Source organism: Schistocerca gregaria, chromosome X (genome assembly GCF_023897955.1).
Source record: "Schistocerca gregaria isolate iqSchGreg1 chromosome X, iqSchGreg1.2, whole genome shotgun sequence".
Classification (NCBI taxonomy): Eukaryota; Metazoa; Arthropoda; class Insecta; order Orthoptera; family Acrididae; genus Schistocerca; species Schistocerca gregaria.
This window is the reverse complement of record NC_064931.1, coordinates 803,514,075-803,531,725: the sequence shown is the minus strand read 5'-3', so window position 1 is coordinate 803,531,725 and position 17,651 is coordinate 803,514,075. Positions and strand designations below refer to the sequence as shown.

Sequence of the window (17,651 nt, the reverse complement as noted above, 5' to 3'; positions counted from 1 at the left end):
CTGGTGCATTGTCGTGATGGAAAATGACTTTTTTGCGGTCCAGTCTTTCAGCTCGGTTTTCAGACTGTCCAATAACGATGAATAATATGCATCTGTACTAGTTTTACCCTTTTGCAGATAGTCGATGAGGATTGTCTCACGCGAATCCCAAAAGGCAGTCGCCATAACCTTTCCGGCCGAAGGACTGGTCTTCGCCTTTTTTGGTGCAGATTCTCCATTGGTAACCCATTGTTTAGATTGTTGTTTGGTCTCAGGAGTGTAGTAATGTATTCATCTTTCATCCACAGTGACGGAACGACGCTTACAAGTCCTGCGGATTCTTCCTGAACAGCTGCAAACCATCCTAGCAACACTTCACACGAATCCTCTTTTGGTCAAGCGTGAGCAATCGCGGAACCCATCTTGCGGGTAGCTTTCTCATGTCCAAATGTTTATGCAAAATATTATGTACCCGTTCATTCGAGATGCCCACAGCATTAGCAATCTTACGAACTATAACTCTTCTGTCATCCATCACCATATCATGGATTTTATCAATGATTTCTGGAGTCGTAACCACCACAGGGCGTCCAGAACGTTCAGCATCACTTGTGCCCATATGGCCGCTCCGAAAATTTTGAAACCACTTATAAACTGTTCTGATCGAAAGTGCAAGAGTCACTGTAATGTTTATGAAGCTTCTTATTAGTTTCCTGCGGCGTTTTGCCTTTCATAAAGTAATGTTTAATCAGCACACGAAATTATTTTTCGTCCACTTTTTCACAATCACTCGAATTCCTTGATTCACACGAGTGCCAACGCAAAGAAATAGACCAATATAGCCGAAACTTGGTGTGCGTTCTTTCCAAAGATGCTCCTAACTAAACATGGCCTCGATATGCGCCGGTGGTGCCATCTCACGGACTTTTCAAATGCCCCTCGTATAATTATTTAAGGCAGGTGTGAAAGCAGATTGAATAAAAGTATGAAAAATAATCGTTCTAAAGGTAACCCTATAATATCTGAGCAAAAACCAATCATGTCGTAGTTATTTCATCGGCAGCCAACTTGAGGGATGGGTTGTATTGAGCGAACGAAATAATAGCAGACGTTTAGACACTGGACTCTCATTCCGAGGCGCGGGTATCAAATGCTCATCCATTCACCCAGATTATATTTCTCCCCGGTTTCCCTGCATCGCTAAAAGCGGACCCCAGGATGACTCGTTAGGAAACCACTTGGCCGATTTCCTTCTCCATCTTTGTACTATCCGGGATTATGCTTGCTCTTTAGTGACCTCGTCATATTGTGCCTGAATAATTATTTCCTGCTTCAAAGCGTTCAAAAGACTGTTACGATGTAGTAAATGAATAGGAGCTCCCGGAATGAGATTTTCACTCTGCAGCGTAGTGTGCGAGGATAAGAAACTTCCTGCGAACCTTGGAGAACTGGCACTCCCAGAAGAAAGGATATTCGGGAGACGTGGCTTAGTTACAGCCTGGGGGATGTTTCCTGAATGACAAAGGTTCCGAGTTAGAGTCTCAGTCCGGCACCTAGTTTTGATCTGCCAGGAAGTTTATCAGCGCACACCCCGTTGCAGAGTGAAAATCTCATTCTGGAAACATCCCTCAAGCTGTGGCTAAGCCATGTCACCGCAATATCCTTTCTTCCAGGAGTGCTAGTTCTGCAAGGTTCGCAGGAGAGCTTTTGTGAGGTTTAGAAAGTAGGAGACGAAGTGCTGGCGGAAGTAAAGCTGTGAGGATGGGGCGTGAGTCGTGCTTGGGTAGCTCAGATAGTAGAGCACTTGCCCGCGAAAGGCAAAGGTCCTGAGTTCGAGTCTCGGTCCTGCACACAGTTTTAATCTGCCAGGAAGTTTCGAGTAGGAGCTTATCTGATCTTGAGATTTCTGCTATATCTTCGACTACCGCTTACTCCACAGGTATTTCCAATATTCTCGTGTTATTTGGAATGTGTGAAGTGGGTATAAGATTATTTTCAAATTTAGTGAAATTCTTACCGTAAAATCTAGTAGAAAGATTATTTTCACTTTCACGACAGAATGCAATAAAAGTATATTATTTAGTTACTTCGCAAATACCTGTGTGAGTGCAACCCGAGGTCCCGGGATCAACCACAGAAGATAATGACTACCATCTTTGACAGATTCTTGTCATTATGAAAAATGAATTTGCAACATACTTCACGCAGTAAGGTAACCAGTAAGTCTCTTTGTACCTGGTAGTTCTTGCCTTAAGATTATTGTAACAAATTGTATTTTGGCGTTTTAAGCATTTAAACGGATCAACTGTTTCTTGCACAATTAGTTAAAGTAACGTTGAAAAATTGTGTAAAAACTCTTCCTTACGATTACTGCTATCCGTAACAGTGACTTTGTAGGCTTTAGTCCAGCAAAGGCTTGCAGATTTATCGTCTCATAGGTTAGGAATGTTGGAGAGAATATTACATATTTCCCAAAAATGAGACGGAGTAAAGGTTTATTACAAGATACAAGGAGAGTTAATAAAGTATCCGTGCTACGAGTGAAAACTTCATTTGTTGTCAAAAACAAATTATTTGTATTTCAACATTGTCGCCTCTTAGGGATAGTCACTTTCCCAACGTACTGACCATTTTTTAAGTCATAAGAATAAAAAAAAATAATTGTCCAACTCTTCAAAATTTGCACCCATGTCTCACCGATGACCACATTAGAACTAGATTTTTCACGTGTGAGCCATTTCTTTGTGCTTTGGAACAGAGAGAAACCACAGGGAGTCATGTAAGCTGAATTCTGGAGTGTGACAGCAATTGATACAGATTTTTGGCGATAGCTCCAAATGAATGTAGTAGCGCGTTGTTGTAAGAAAACTAAGATTTCTTCTTCGACAAACTGGGCAGTATTTCCATTTATTTCTTGTCGAAGGCTACTTCTCTGGAGTATTGTCCACTGATCGTTTCACTTTACCCTAAAAAGTCTACATGACACCTTTCGCATCCCAAAAAAGAATCGTCGCCAAAACTTTCACAGCCGATGGAATGGTTTTTGCGTTCTTTAAAGCAGTCATCGGGAGCAACCTATTGTTTTGATTGTTGCTTGGTTTCGAGTATACGACGATGAATCTACACCGAATTGCCAAAGAAACTGGTATGGCGTGCGTATTCAAATACAGAGAGATGTAAACAGGCAGAACGCGGCTCTGCGGCCGGCAACGCCTATATAAGACAAGAGTCTGGCGCAGTTTTTGATCGGTTACTGCTGCTACAATGACAGGTTACCAAGATTTAAGTGAGTTTGAACGTGGTGTTACAGACGGCGTACGAGCGATGAGACACAGCATCTCCGAGTTAGCGTTGAAGAGTGGATTTTCCCGTACGACCATTTCACGAGTGTGCCGTGGACATTAGAAATCCGTTAATTCATCAAATCTCCGACATCGCTGCGGGCGGAAAAATATTCTGGAAGAACGGGACCAACGACGACTGAAGAGAATCGCTGAACGTGACAGAAGTGCAACCCTACCGCAAATTGCTGCAGATTTCAATGTTGGGCCATCAGAACGCGTCCGCGTGCGGATCACTCCACGAAACGTCATCGATATGGGCGTTCGGAGCCGAAGGCCCACTCGTGTACCCTTGATGACTGCACGACACGAAGCTTTACACCTCGCCTGAGCCCGTCAACACCTTCATTGGACTGTTGATGACTGGAAACATGTTGTCTGGTGGGACGAGTCTCGTTTCACATTGTATCGGTCGGAGTGATATGGTACCCCTAATACGTCTAGATACTACTATGACAGGTGACATGTACGTAAGCATCTTGTGTGATCATATGCATCCATTCATGTCCATTGTGCATTCCGACGGACTTCGGCATTTTCAGCAGGACCGTGCGGCACCCCACACGTCCAGAATTGCTACAGAGTGGCTGCAGGAACACTCTTCTGAGTTCAAATTCTTTCGAGTTTAAACTCTTTCGACTCTTCCAAGTTTAAACTCTTCTGCTGGCCACCAAACGGTCCAGACATGAACGTTATTGTGCATATCTGGGATAACTTGCAACGTGCTGTTCAGAAGAGATCTCCACTCCCTCGTACTCTTACGGATTTATGGACAGCCCAGAAGGATTTATGGTGTCACTTCCCTCCGCACTACTTCAGACATTAGTAGAGTCCATGCCACGTCGTGTTGTGGCACTTCTGCGTGCTCGCGGGGGCCCTACATGATAGTCTTCAGTGTAAGTCTCATCGATGATAACTCGACGCAAAAAGTTCTTCGGATCTCGCTTTAATTTCTCCAAACACAGTTTCGGAATTGAAAATTACACCTGCTCATTGTCTGTCAGCAGTCGCGGTACCCGTCGGGCCGACAATTCTTTCATCAGCGATTTACAACAGAAACTAGGAATTGTCGTTCCCGGTGACACGCGTGTGGCCTCTGCTACTTCACGTACTTCCGGTCGACGATCTCCGAGAATAATGTAGTGGAGACTGGAGTAACCACACCTGGTGAACATCCTAGACGATTCTTTGTAAAAAATAAAATTAAAAAAAAACACCTACAATGTTTAAAGTCATTGAATCAATATATGACTGTTGTCACTATAAACAGCAGCCAATTTCGATTTTATTTGGTCACGTGTTTTCACAACCAGAAACAAAAAGCGAATCATTGAGCGATACTAACCTTTTTCCATCTTGACGAAACCACGTAAAAACTTACTGATACGGCTGGCAAGCCAAAATTACTTTTGAGTTAGTCTCATTGTTTCAGCGGAGTCCGACATAGAGCGGCACACGATCGTAACACCAACTTGCGTTTGCGAAGTCACTTGTCGATATACACCGATATTTATTGAATCGCTTTCGTATGTGGCCTACAAAGATGTACGCCAAATTGAGAAGCTCCTAAATCGCAAATAAACTTTTTCAAAGTATCAGAACCGAAAATATCTTGAACAGCAAAAGTATTAGTAGGTGACAATAGTGTTCCCCCTACAGAGAGAGAGTGAATAAAAGTATGGGACTACCAAAATCACATTACCATACCCAATACGGTTTAAGAAACCCGCTGGCATCCGAAACAGCTTCCAGTCGTCTCGGAATGGGCAAATACAGGTCCTATATGGTGTTCAGTGGAATCTTATGCCATTATTTCTGCAAAATAGTGGCAGTTTCAGATAACGATGAGGGAAATGGATAGCGATCAGACACCCTACTTTCCAAAGCAGACTACAAAGGCTCAATAATATTGAGATCTGGTTGAATGTGTGGACAGGGGAGATACGAGAGTTCGTCCTCGTACTCAAAACCAGTCCTGGACGATGCGAACTCTGTGAACAGGGGCTCTGTCATCTTGGAACCCAGCATTACCATCGTGGAACAGATATTGTACCATTGGATGGTCCTAATCAGCCATAATATTTACCAAATCCGTGGCAACAATGCGAGATTGCAGAGTAACTATAGGGCCCATGGAGTACCACGATGTGGATGCCCAAATCATTACCCAACCCAGCCATGTTTCACTCTTTGGATGTAAAACTGGGCCAGAAGTTGTAAACAGTGTGCAACACGACTCATCCGACCAAAAAATTTTCTTCCATTGCTCTATAGCCCAGATTTTATGGCTTCGGCGCCACGTTTACGGGCGTTTGCATCAGTGATATGTGGTTTTCGATCTCGCCCTGCGATTCCCTGCTTACGGCGATTCCTTGGTGTTGATGGACTTCGAGAGTGCAGCATTCAGTTCTCTTATTTTCCGTTAGAATCCTTTTAAATGACCGTCTGCTTCGATTACTAAACGCATTCTTTCGTCGGCGATGTGATTGAACAGATGATGATGCTTTCCCTGTATGCTGCATAAATCTTCGATACGGTATGGCACCTGTTGAAACACCACTCTCTTCGGCGACCTTGGTTACGGAAGCACCCACAATTGCCTACGTTCGCGTTCGCTTAGCTCCGACATAATGCACTGACAGCTAGACGGAACACTATTCTTGTCACGACTGACACTGGCAAAGTATTGAGGACATTGCGCCATGTACCGTTAGTGGTCAAATGCAACAGCGCAATCTGCGAGTTTGGTTAGCATCTGCCTTTATGTTCAGGCACGTTTTTCTCGCGGTGTTTCTATATTTTTACCCAACCCCTGTATAGCTCGAATGAAATAACATTGATACAGTGCGGTGGAGAGGCGACGATGCTACCAACGTGCAACCAGCTACGCTTGATACGGCTCTGCGTGTACCAAGAAAACAGACAACACAGCTAACACATAACGACCACGATTGGCTGGCGACTAGTCCCTATCATTCGACTTGCTGAAATGTCAGTCGTATTTAAATGGAAGTATAGCCTCTGCACAGGCTTCGCAGTGACACGTCATGATCTTTGTGATGTGTTTTAACAGCCTTGCTGACAGTCCTGTTCCCGTGAAACCACTATGCGGAGTTCTCGAGTAGTTCTTGTTGGTGGTCAGAAGATGCAGTTGGTCGGCATACAGGATTCTAGACATACTCTGTAGAGATCCCCTTGCATTCCACCCTCCCCCAAATTATTTTTAACTGCGAGGAAGTCATTTGTCAGCGCAGTTAGGTCGTCCGCAATGAGGATGTTCACCACCAGAGTGGTCTGCTTCCATAAAGTTAGAATGATTATACTGGCTAGCACTTTCTCTCCAGACTAATGTGTGGCGGAAGAATTAATCCGTGAAGAGCACATTCTTCCAGGCGTCGGCAGAAGAAAGTTCTTATCCACATTAGTGTTGTTTTGAGTTATTGCATGTTACATATTAGTTAAACAGTCTCTATTTTATCTGGCGGTACAAATGGAACTATTTGTTATCAGCTTGTGGTACGTTCAAAAACACAACAGATTATATAATCAAACTAATCATTGTGAAAATGAGGGTTAACATTTTCTTCCGCACATCCCATCCATTCCTTCATAATACAATCTCTACAACTAACGGGAGCGCCTCTAAAGCCGATACCAGGGCACACAATGCCAAATCAACAAGTCTGAACCGCCGATACACATGATTCCAGGAAATGCAACTCTCGATCAACTAGTGGCTAATTAACGTTTGCATCTACATACATTCTCCACATCCTGCCTACAGTTTATAACGGAGGGCACTTTGTATTGTTACTTGCCTTTCCATTTCCTGTTCCACGCTCAGTAGAGTAAGGGTAAAACGATCGCTTATATGCCGCTGTATGAGCTCTAATCTCTATTTCGTCCTTGCGGTCCTTACGCAGCATGAACATTACAGTTAATAGAATCGTTCTGTAGTCTGTCACGAAAAGATTGTCTTCTTCTCTTCGTGGATTCCCATCGAAATTCTATGTCCTCCTGTAACCTGAGCTGGCGGAGCCTCCAAACAGCTGAGCAGTACTCAAGAATAGGTTGCATAAGCGATCTGTACCTGTCTCCTTCATAGATTTCCAGACCTTCCCAAAACTCTCCTAGTAACTATAGTCATTATTTCCCCCCTTCCAACAACTGATCTTACATCCTTCAATCATTTCATGTCGTTTCATAAGGTTACACCTAAACATTTCATCGACGTGACCAAGTCAGGATGCATACCATTAATGCTGTCTTCGAACACTAAGGAAATTTTTCTCCTACATAGGCGCATTAGACTCAAATTTTCCACATTAAAACAAGCTACCTTTCGCCCCATCAGACAGACATTTTGCCGAAGTTTTACTGAATACGCCTGCAGTCACTTGATGATGAAACATTCCCTTGCGCAACAGAATCATCAATAGACAATAGTCTTACATTACTGTCAACCCTATCTGAAAGATGGTTTATCCACATGGAGGACAAGACCGATCCAATTACACCACCTTTGGCCACTATGTACTGTTGGTTGACCTTGTAATGGCCTACAATGAAAATGGAAATGTCCTTGAAATGACGCCCTAAGTCGGTGGCCTGCCATGTCACCTGCGTAAAAGCGTTGTAGAACTCTAACCCTGCCTAGTAGGTTCTAAGTGGCGTGTAAACGGCCTTTTCAAAGTATGAAATACGTTGTCTCATACGTAAAGCACTCTTGTGGCCTCTAATGTACTTTCTTTTTCGTGCAACCTCTCGAATGCGCGCTGTCGGAGTCATAGCAAAAATTGTTGTCCATTATTTTCTTTTGGTTCGGGAATAGAGGATGTGGAATGAAGTTCATCTTTTTCAAAAAATCTTTGGATGCATAATGGAGCTGTCAACGTATTTTTAAAAATGTGAATGAGATTTAATAACTCTGTCAAATGCGTGCTCCGTGTCTTCCCATTTAATCTTCGTAATCAGATGTGCCAGGTCACAGTTATCTCGACGCAGCACAAAAACACTATTCTGATGACAAACGAAAACATTAGATGTATTAACAGTATCTGAATGTAAGAACTCAATGACGACGTGTTACAGCTGTATTTTGGAACTAAAGTCTTGTAGATGGTGTATATGTGTCCACTGGGACCTGTAATACGCATATCTAACTGCAACTGTCTGTTGTGCCGGCCACAGGTACTCATACTTGCTGATAGGCACGTTGGAAATTAGGCAAGAAACGCGGGAGAAAATACCATCTGGTACTGCACCCATATGAGTGTATTACAACGGATGGTCAAGATTTGTTGTTGTTGTTTTGAAACGGGTGATGAAACAGTGACAGGTCTTTGTCATTTCAAAACTCGTACATTTAAAGGTTGGCTATAAAATTGATTCTGCTTTATTTTGACTTATACTGTTCTCATTCATTTCATTGCTATACATGAAAAGCTGGCCAAGTCGTTAAGTACTATAGTAGCCAAATCTTTAAGTATGTGCAAATCGTGAAAAACAAAGATATTTTGAACAAATTTGACAAGTAGTTCGCTTAGACATGTCACTACTCATACGAATAAACAAAGCAATACTCCTCGTGTAGAAATGTATATTAAAATGTTCTTGGGCACATGTTTTTCAATCTAAAGCGAAATACATTTATTTATACTTAACATATCTGACATTGTATTTTTCTCAGCATAACATTAAATGTCGGGTTTTCAGGAAAATAATCTGCACTACTGGATACTGTGCATGGTCTGTTTAGAGGAGAAGGATGCCTATAGATATTGAATTAATTTAATCACAATTTTCTGTTAACATTTGTGTAGGAGTTTGGGGGGAGGGGGGGACAAGATGTTATAAAATTCTTAAATGATACGAAAGAAGCCGTTAGCCTGCTTATGTTTGTGTCATATAATAAAGTACTTCTATCTTGTGCTCTATTTCTGATGCTGTTACAGCCAGTGACAAAAGTTTCTAATGAGAAAGAGGTAGGTAGTTCTTAATTACGGATAGCCCAGTCGAAACATCCTGATAGCTGCAATGTAGCGGACGATAGCCACGCTGAAATTCCGTGCCCCGTCTAGATTCACTGATTGGATGCTTTACGTACCACACATTATTGTTTAAAAGTAGCGCAGCTTACTGTTTATGGTCTCTCGTATTCGTTATAACTATTTTACACCCACTGCCTGTAACATTGTTGCGCAGTAGCCATATCTATCATAACGTGTCTGTAGTAAGAGGTTGATCCTGAAATGTACATTTGTGGGGACAGTGTGGGAAAGCAAATCTAAAATAGCACAAGTACTCAAATAGCATTTCTGGTGTATGTTAGAATAAATTTATATTTGATAAAGTGTCATCACGTTACATGGGTAAAACTTAGTAAAAACTACTGGCACTGCGTCTTGTTCCACTCACGGATGTGGAATACAGTAGTGTTTTGAGACTGACGCATCAGACGATAAAGGTACGTACGAAATTAATAAGCTTTTACAAATTTGTGGATAGAAGGTACACATAGATGAGTGCTAGTCGTGTTGATTTGCGAACAAGGGTCGTCTGCAGATCAATTATTTCCATGATTGCCACAGCCTTTAAACACTTAGTTGCACGGAGGAGAGCAAACTTCGAATAATAGGCACACGCTTTTTCGTTTACATCCTGGTTGGCTTGGGGCGTCCGCAGACCCCTTGCTGTTTTTTAAACACCGCGCCAGTCAGTATCTTTACGTAAGTACATGCGAGATAGCTCCGCATGAGGCGTAAACGACCTTGTGAGTATAGTCGTACAGGAATGACTGGTAGAGGGTAAATAATTTAAACGGTGTGTGCGTCTTTTTTTTTTTTCCTTCTTAAATGTGATCAGCCCAATCGGTATTTCGTCATTGAGCTAACCGGACAATAATTTTCATTAAAACGTTAAGTCGATGTCATAGCAAACTCGCTGTTGAGCTGTAGCATGTTTGAAGTAAAAGTACGTGGGCGTAGTGTTAAAATGGAATTTTTCAGCATGTTATCGTAGGTCATACATTGGCCGTTTATTAATAGCCAGCAGCGACGTACCGCCAGGCTGGCAGTGTGCCGGTGGTCCGCATCAGCTGTGGTCTTGCACACGAGTGCTCAGATATAATGAAGCCTCATCTTCGTAAGTATATGACGGTTCCGATGCACTCAATTAATGCTTGAAAATTGTTTTACAAAATACGGGTCACTTCACTTATCGTTCTGCTCGTAAATGCATGCTTGTACAGCGTCTCATTTTCCCGCAAGATTAAGTGCCAGCGTCTGTGGTGTCACTGCTTTGATGTTTTATTTTGATTATGTCGAGAAGTGGTGCAGTTGTTAAGACATAGCGTTATTTTAGAGATTTAGTTTTCGCGCATTTAATCACTGTCATTGGTGATGCTGGAAATGTCAAATGTGCAATTTATAATATTATCAGTGCCCCAGCGTGGACGACTTAAATTAAAATAACTTGTACCCGATTATCGAAATACACGTAAAACAAACAATGAAGAAGTTTGGAGAGCTTTAAATGGAAACAACGAACACACAATTTGTAGGCGAATCTCAAACAAAAAACAGAAAAATTATAATTTACATATATTTTATTTTTTCTCGAATCACTGATGGTTTTAAGTAATGCTTCATATATGAAAATAATTACATGCCGTCGAGAAAACCGTCTGTGGGATTTGATCTCGCCAAACCGCAAAACCCTCTGTATATCTCACCAGAGAAGACGTGACAGGAGTGCTTAATCGTCACCATTTTCAGATTAACATCTGCGCAATAAATGTGTCCGAAAGTGTGTGTTCGCGCTAAAGCAACATCCAGAGAGGAGAGCATATTTTGTTTTACTTCTGGAAACGACATCATCTTTTATGCTGAATAGGAATCTAGTTATAAAATTGGCTGCCCATGTTTGTTTATCAAAACTTTGCAGTTCTTCTCCGGATTCGGACTTACTCGAAAGCACGTGTTCTTTGTATTACGGGAAGTAACCGAGTATTATTAATATTGCCTGTGTACTGGAATTTTTTTTCGTTGTGGTCACAGGCACCAATTACTGTGCAAGGCCTTATTCTTGCAAAACTGTTTTCACAGCTTTTGTCCTCCAGACATAAAGTTGTCAACGTTTTGTGAGTACACCTTGGCATAACACAGAAAATACGGTCTGGCCTGGGGTTTAGTAGTGCTTTACTGAAACTTTGAAGAAATTTACTGTCACTTTCTCTTAAGAACGGTACCTGTATTTAAACCATATGTAAAGAAACTGAGGCAATTGCCGAGACGTTGTGAATTGGAACTGTGTATGGAAACAGTAATTAATCAACTTAAAAATCAAGAGCGCAATGCTATTAGTTTGAACAATAATTATCCCAGACGTGTGTAAAATGGAATGGTGAAGTTTCTTCAGTAGCGGTGGCAGGACATAGATGATAAGTATTTCTTTCGTACGGTCTGTAAATATTTTACCGTCGTGCAGTTCGTTACAAATTTTGATCAGAGCACGTACTGGGTCCCAAAGCTTCCGTTATGGTACAATTATTAAATAGCAATGCTCAGAAAGACTCCAGTATGAAGTTTTTATAGTATCTAAATGTCGTTAGTAGTAGCGAAACCCAAAATTACCCTGTCAACAGAACACCTCTTAACAAAGTAAATACAGTGGTTGCACAAAAATATGGAAACTCCGCGCGCTGTTCTGTTTGACCACGAACGGCACCTTTGCAATGTCCTCAGTACGATGCAATTGTCAATCGCGACAAGAATAGTGTTGTGCGTAGTTGTAAGCGCATTACTCTGATCAGCCAGAACGTTATGACCACCGACCTACTATCGATATAAACTCGTCAAGGCGATAGCAGCGTGACCTGGCGAGGATTTACTGCTAGTCAAGGCATGCGCAAGGCGAATGTACACTGATCAGTCAGAACACAAGTCACATTGTCCCGTAAACTCCGGATAGGAGAGCAGTGAGCTCTGACGCCACGTTCAGTCACATCCCAAATATGTTCGATTCGGTCCAGATCTGGTGAGCTGGGGGGCCACCACAATTGGAACTCACCACTGTTCCTCGAAACCTGTCAGCACACTGAAAAATGGCCTTCTGACAAAACTGGCACTGCAATCGGGAAACGTGATAGTCATGAAGGTGGAGTACATGGTCTGCAACCAGTGTAAGATACCCCTTGGTTCTCATGGTGCCTTGCACAAGCTTCACTGGTCTCATGGACGCCCACATGAATGTTCCAAGAGCGAAATGGAGCCGCTGCCATGTTGTCTCTGTCCCGCAGTACAGGTGTCAGGGAACTGTTTCCCTGGAAGATGACTGATTCAGGCCCTTCCATCGGCATGATGAAGGAGGTATCGGGATTCATCAGACCGTGCAACGCTCTGCCAGTGCGCCAACGTCCAATGCTGATAGTCACGAGCCCACTTAAGTCATAATTGCTAATGTTGTGGTGTTAACATTGGCACACGCATAGGTCATTTGCTGTGGAGGACCATCTTTAGGAGTGTTTGGTGCACTGTGCGTCCAGACACAAATGTTATCTGCTCAGCATTAAAGTCTGATGTTAGTTTTGTCACAGTTCGTCATCTGTCATGTTTTACTAGTCTGCCCAGCCTACAACGTCCGTTATCTGTAATGAGCAGTGGCTGCCCAATCCCACAACGTCTGGACGTGGTTTCAGATTGGATTCACCATGTGTCGAAGGCACTTATCACAGCACTCCTCGAACACCCGACAAGTTGTGCAGTTACTGAAGTGCTCGTGCAGAACCTCCAGGCCATCACAATCTGTCCTTGGTCAAACTTGGATAGATAGCGCGTCTTCCCCATTCTACACACTGTTGGCATGCTCGCTGATACTACATGCACCATGCGTGTGTCTGACTAGCAGTCATTCCTCGCCAGGTGACACTGCTATCGCCTGGTTGGGTTTATATCGACAGTAGGTCGGAGTGGAGATGGAGAGAGGGTGGAGAGAGGGTGGGACACAACAGTAAAGGTGCGGTAACCGGCTGGGAGTGGAGAGGAAGGGGGCTGGCCGTTGTGGCCGATTCTAGGCGCTTCAGTCTGGAACCGCGCTACCACTACGGTCGCAGGTTTGAATCCTGCCTCGGGCATGGATGTGTGTGATGTCCTTAGGTTACTTAGGTTTAACTAGTTCTCATTTCTAGGAGACTGATGACCTCAGAAGTTGAAGTCCCACAGTGCGCAGAGCCATTTGAACCATTTGAAGGGGAACACCAGGGATTGGGGTGCATGGAGTTGGCGGACGATGTACAGGGTGCGGTGATCAGTATAGTACCAGTGAGTGTGCTGTGCATGTGCGGTGTCGGGAAGGCGGTCTATCTGACATAGACAGAGGGCAAATTGTGACGCCATGGAGGTGCGGGACGAGTATTTCGGAAATGCACGACTTGATGGGTGTTAGAGGAGAGCTGTCGTAAGTGTCTTCGTCATGTGATGTCAGACGTCATAGGCTGGGCAGACTAGTAAAACAGGACAGGCAGGGAACCATGGCGAAACTACATCGGACTTTAATGCTGGGCAGAGTACAAGTGTGTGTGACCGTACAGTGCACCGAGCACTCCTAACGATCGATCTCCACAGCTGATAAACCATGCATGTGACAATGTTAACACCACAAAATCAGCAAATGGGCATGTGACCATCGGTACTGGACGTTGGCGCACTGGCAGAGTGCTGCATGATCTGATGAATCCCAGTACCTTCTTCATCATGCCGATGGGAGGGTGCGAATCTGTCATCTTTCACGTGAAAAGCTGCTAGACATCTGTATGGCGGGACTGAGGCAAGCTGGTGGCGGCTTTATTATTGTCTGGGGAATAATCAGTGTGGGCATCCATGGGTCCAGTAAAGCACGTGCAAGGCACCATGACGGCCATGGAGTATTGTACACTGATTGCACACCATGTACATTCTTTGATGACGATCATGTTTCCTGATTGATGTGCCATTTTCAACAATATAATGCACCATGTCACAAAAGGAGGAGTGTGATGGAGTGGTCTGAGGAACATAGTGGCGAGTTCCAGTTGGTATGCTGCCCCCCTCCCCCAGCTTGTCAAATATGAACCCGATCGAACACATTTGGGATTTGATTGAACACGGCATAAGAGCTCATTGCCGTCTCTGCATAATTTACGGTAATTAGTCGACTTGTGTGTGCAGACGTGGTGCCAATTCTCCAGCGACCTACTGAGTCCTCATTGCTTCTGTGCCACGATGTGTCGCCACTGTTACCCATGCCAAATGTGGACATACTGGCTGTTAGGTAGGTAGTCGTAATGTTCTGAACGATCAGTGTCTTTCGGAGAAAAGTGGACATGTATGTGGGCAAGTTGTTGGTGCTAGTATGGCGGGTACTTCCATAACCAAGGTAGCGATATGTTTGGCGTTTCATGAGGCAAGATTTATATAACATACAAGGGAAGTGGAAAAATCATTTACAAAGTCACAACACAGACGAAATTGTGTGTTGAGTTACGGTGATGCAGTCACTGATGGGGATTGTGAAGGAAAATTAGAGGATGACAGCTGAAAACGTCACTGTGAACTGAATATCATCACCAAAACAACACAGAGGATCTCCATGAGCTGGTAATTGCAGGGCGAGATGGAATTCCAAAACCACACATCACTGGTGCCTGTAACAGGAAAATGTAATGCTGAAGGCATAAAACATGGACTGTGGAGCAATGGAAGAAAATCATGTGGTCGCATTAGTCTGTTTCCAACTTTTGGCCCAGTTTAAGTTTCAATGAGTAAAATGTGGCACGGGTCAGTTGATGATTTTGGTTATCCATACCATGGTATTCCATGGGCCCCATGGTTGCTCTGCAAGGTTGCATTACTGCCAACTGTTATATGACCATTTTAGCTGATGAGGTCCAGCCCATGGTATATTGCTGCTTCACAAATGGTGATGCTGTGTTCCAAGACGACAGGACCTCTGTTCATACAGTTTTCATCATCCAGGAGTGGTTTTGTGAGCACGACGATGAATTATTGTATCTTCCCTGGGCACCACAGTCATCAGATCTCAACATTATTGAGCATTTGTGGACTGTTAGTTGATGACAATATTTTTGCACCTGGAAGGAGGGCACTTCGTCCAGCTTATCGTGAGTCATCACGTGATCGAACTTGAAATTATATGCACACTTGACCTGAAAACATTGATTGTGCCAAGAATTCTCATTAGTCAGAACTGTACTTGTTTAGTGTAACATTGCTGCATGTTTTCGATACTGGCCAAGTGCAATAATATTGTGGTTGGGCAGTACTCTGGAGAGAGAGGAGTGTGATTACTGTCCGTCTCCATCATTATCACTTGCCATGATTTTACTGGAAGAATGGCATAAGATTCCACTGAAAACCGTACAGGACCTGTATTTATGCATTCAGAGACAACTGGATGTTGTTCAAATGCCAACAGTTTTCCTACACCACATTATGCATGGTAATGTGTTTTTGGTGTTTCCATATTTTTGTTCAATTCCAGTATATCGTTTCAGGAACTATGCTGTCTAGAAATTATCTTGTTCTTCAGATACAAAAGTATAAAATGTGATAATTGTTATAGATTATTTCACTGTACTACATTGCGTTGCATCTGGCACCTAACTGCCACCATATTTACATTAAACTCTTGTGCTACAGTAAAACAGTTTGTGGTGGAAATGGCGACACTCTGTATGCTATCTCAAACTTACGCCATAGCGGTATTATTGAGAAATTATTGCTTAACTTGTGTAGTATTAGCACAGGATTATTTTGGCTACAATTAGAGTAACAAGTAAGTTGGAGAGAGTGGGAGGTGTGGGGGTGGAGGAGATAAATTGGGAATTGCCAAAGAGAAATGTTACCATCAACCTGCATGATGAAATATTCTATAAGTGATGTAATTTGTTCTCTGCGGTGCTGGTCATGTTTGTGTTACTGGGGACAGTTTATTTCATCTGATATCTTCACAGCTTTAACTTTGTCTGATGTACCATTTGTTGCCCATTCCACTTCGTCACAGTGGACTGAAATTCACTAGTAGCAATGTTCAATTACTTACATGGGCATCCATATTTAGGGTATTCCATGGATTCATTAAATCACTTCAAGTAGATGCCAGGATGGCTTTTTTTTTTTTAAAAAAAAAAAGACCATAGTTGATTTCCTATTTCATCATTATCAGTCTGAGGTTCAACTCTGTTTGTAAAATGTCCTTCCACTCACTTTGTCTCATATCCACATATGCGCACAAGAGATTGAGACACTCTCCCTCTCCTCCCCTCTCTGTCTGTCCATCCTTCCCTCCTCCCCAGGCCCTCCCCTGCCCCTGCCCCTCCCCCCTCCCCTGGCCCTCCCCACTCATCCTCCCCACTAAGTAAGATTAAATATTCATTTTTTACTATTAGTTCCTAATTTCAAACTACATTGTTTTGGTCCAACTACCTCCTGGTTTTGGTAGTTTACCCAGTGATATAAAAGGTCTGACAGACAACAAAGTAAAATTTGAAAACAAACTGATAAAGTTTGTCCATGACAACTTCTGTTATGTAGAAGTGTTTCCTTTGTAATGTGTAAAAGGTGGTGGGCAGAAATTACTAACTTACATCTGCATGTTAATAATAATAATAATAATAATAATAATAATAATAATAATAATAATAATAATAATGGAAATAAGTCCCATACTTCTTGACAGAGCATAGGGGAATGATGCGCGAGACCCGCACCACCATTCTAGGCAAGGTCCTAATGGAGGTGGTTCACCGTTGTCTTCTTCTGACCCTAATGGGTATGGATGATGATGATGATGATGATGATGATGATGATGATGATGATGATGATGCCCAGTCGTCTCGGGTTAGGTGAAAATCCTTGACCCCACCGTTAATTGAACCCGGGCTCGGGAAGGGAGAACAATACCACAAGACCACATGCTGCAGACAATAATAATAATAATAATAATAATAATAATAATAATAATACAAAAAACTTATAAATGTTCATCATGTAACCATATTTACAAACTGCATGCATGCAACTGCTCTGTGAATACATTCGTCATGAACTTCGGGAAGAAAGGCTAATGCAGAATTTGTGGGATAAACGAGCATGACACATCAAATTTTGTGATCATCATTGTCATCAAAATTTGTTATGAGTTTCTAATATTAGGTTCTGACATATTTCTGAGCAGTATAAGCTGAACATACTGTACTGTACTTAGGAAAAAAACCAACAGAATGGTGAAAGATTTAAAGATATCCAAAAGCTTATTATTTTTCTTGAAAACGGG

General features: G+C 42.7%; 1 protein-coding gene across 6 annotated transcripts in view; it reads left to right on the top strand.

Annotated features, from left to right (window-relative positions):
- LOC126297438 (SRSF protein kinase 3-like) overlaps positions 1-17,651 on the top strand; it is a 367,448-nt gene that overhangs the window by 111,393 nt on the left and 238,404 nt on the right. Inside the window, exon 1 of one of the 6 annotated variants that reach the window (XM_049988282.1) lies at positions 10,399-10,463. The exons of the other annotated variants lie outside the window; for them this stretch is intronic. The gene's annotated coding sequence lies outside the window, so the exon portion shown is untranslated. Of the gene's footprint in view, positions 1-10,398; positions 10,464-17,651 lie in introns of those variants that run through there. 6 annotated transcript variants of the gene reach the window in all.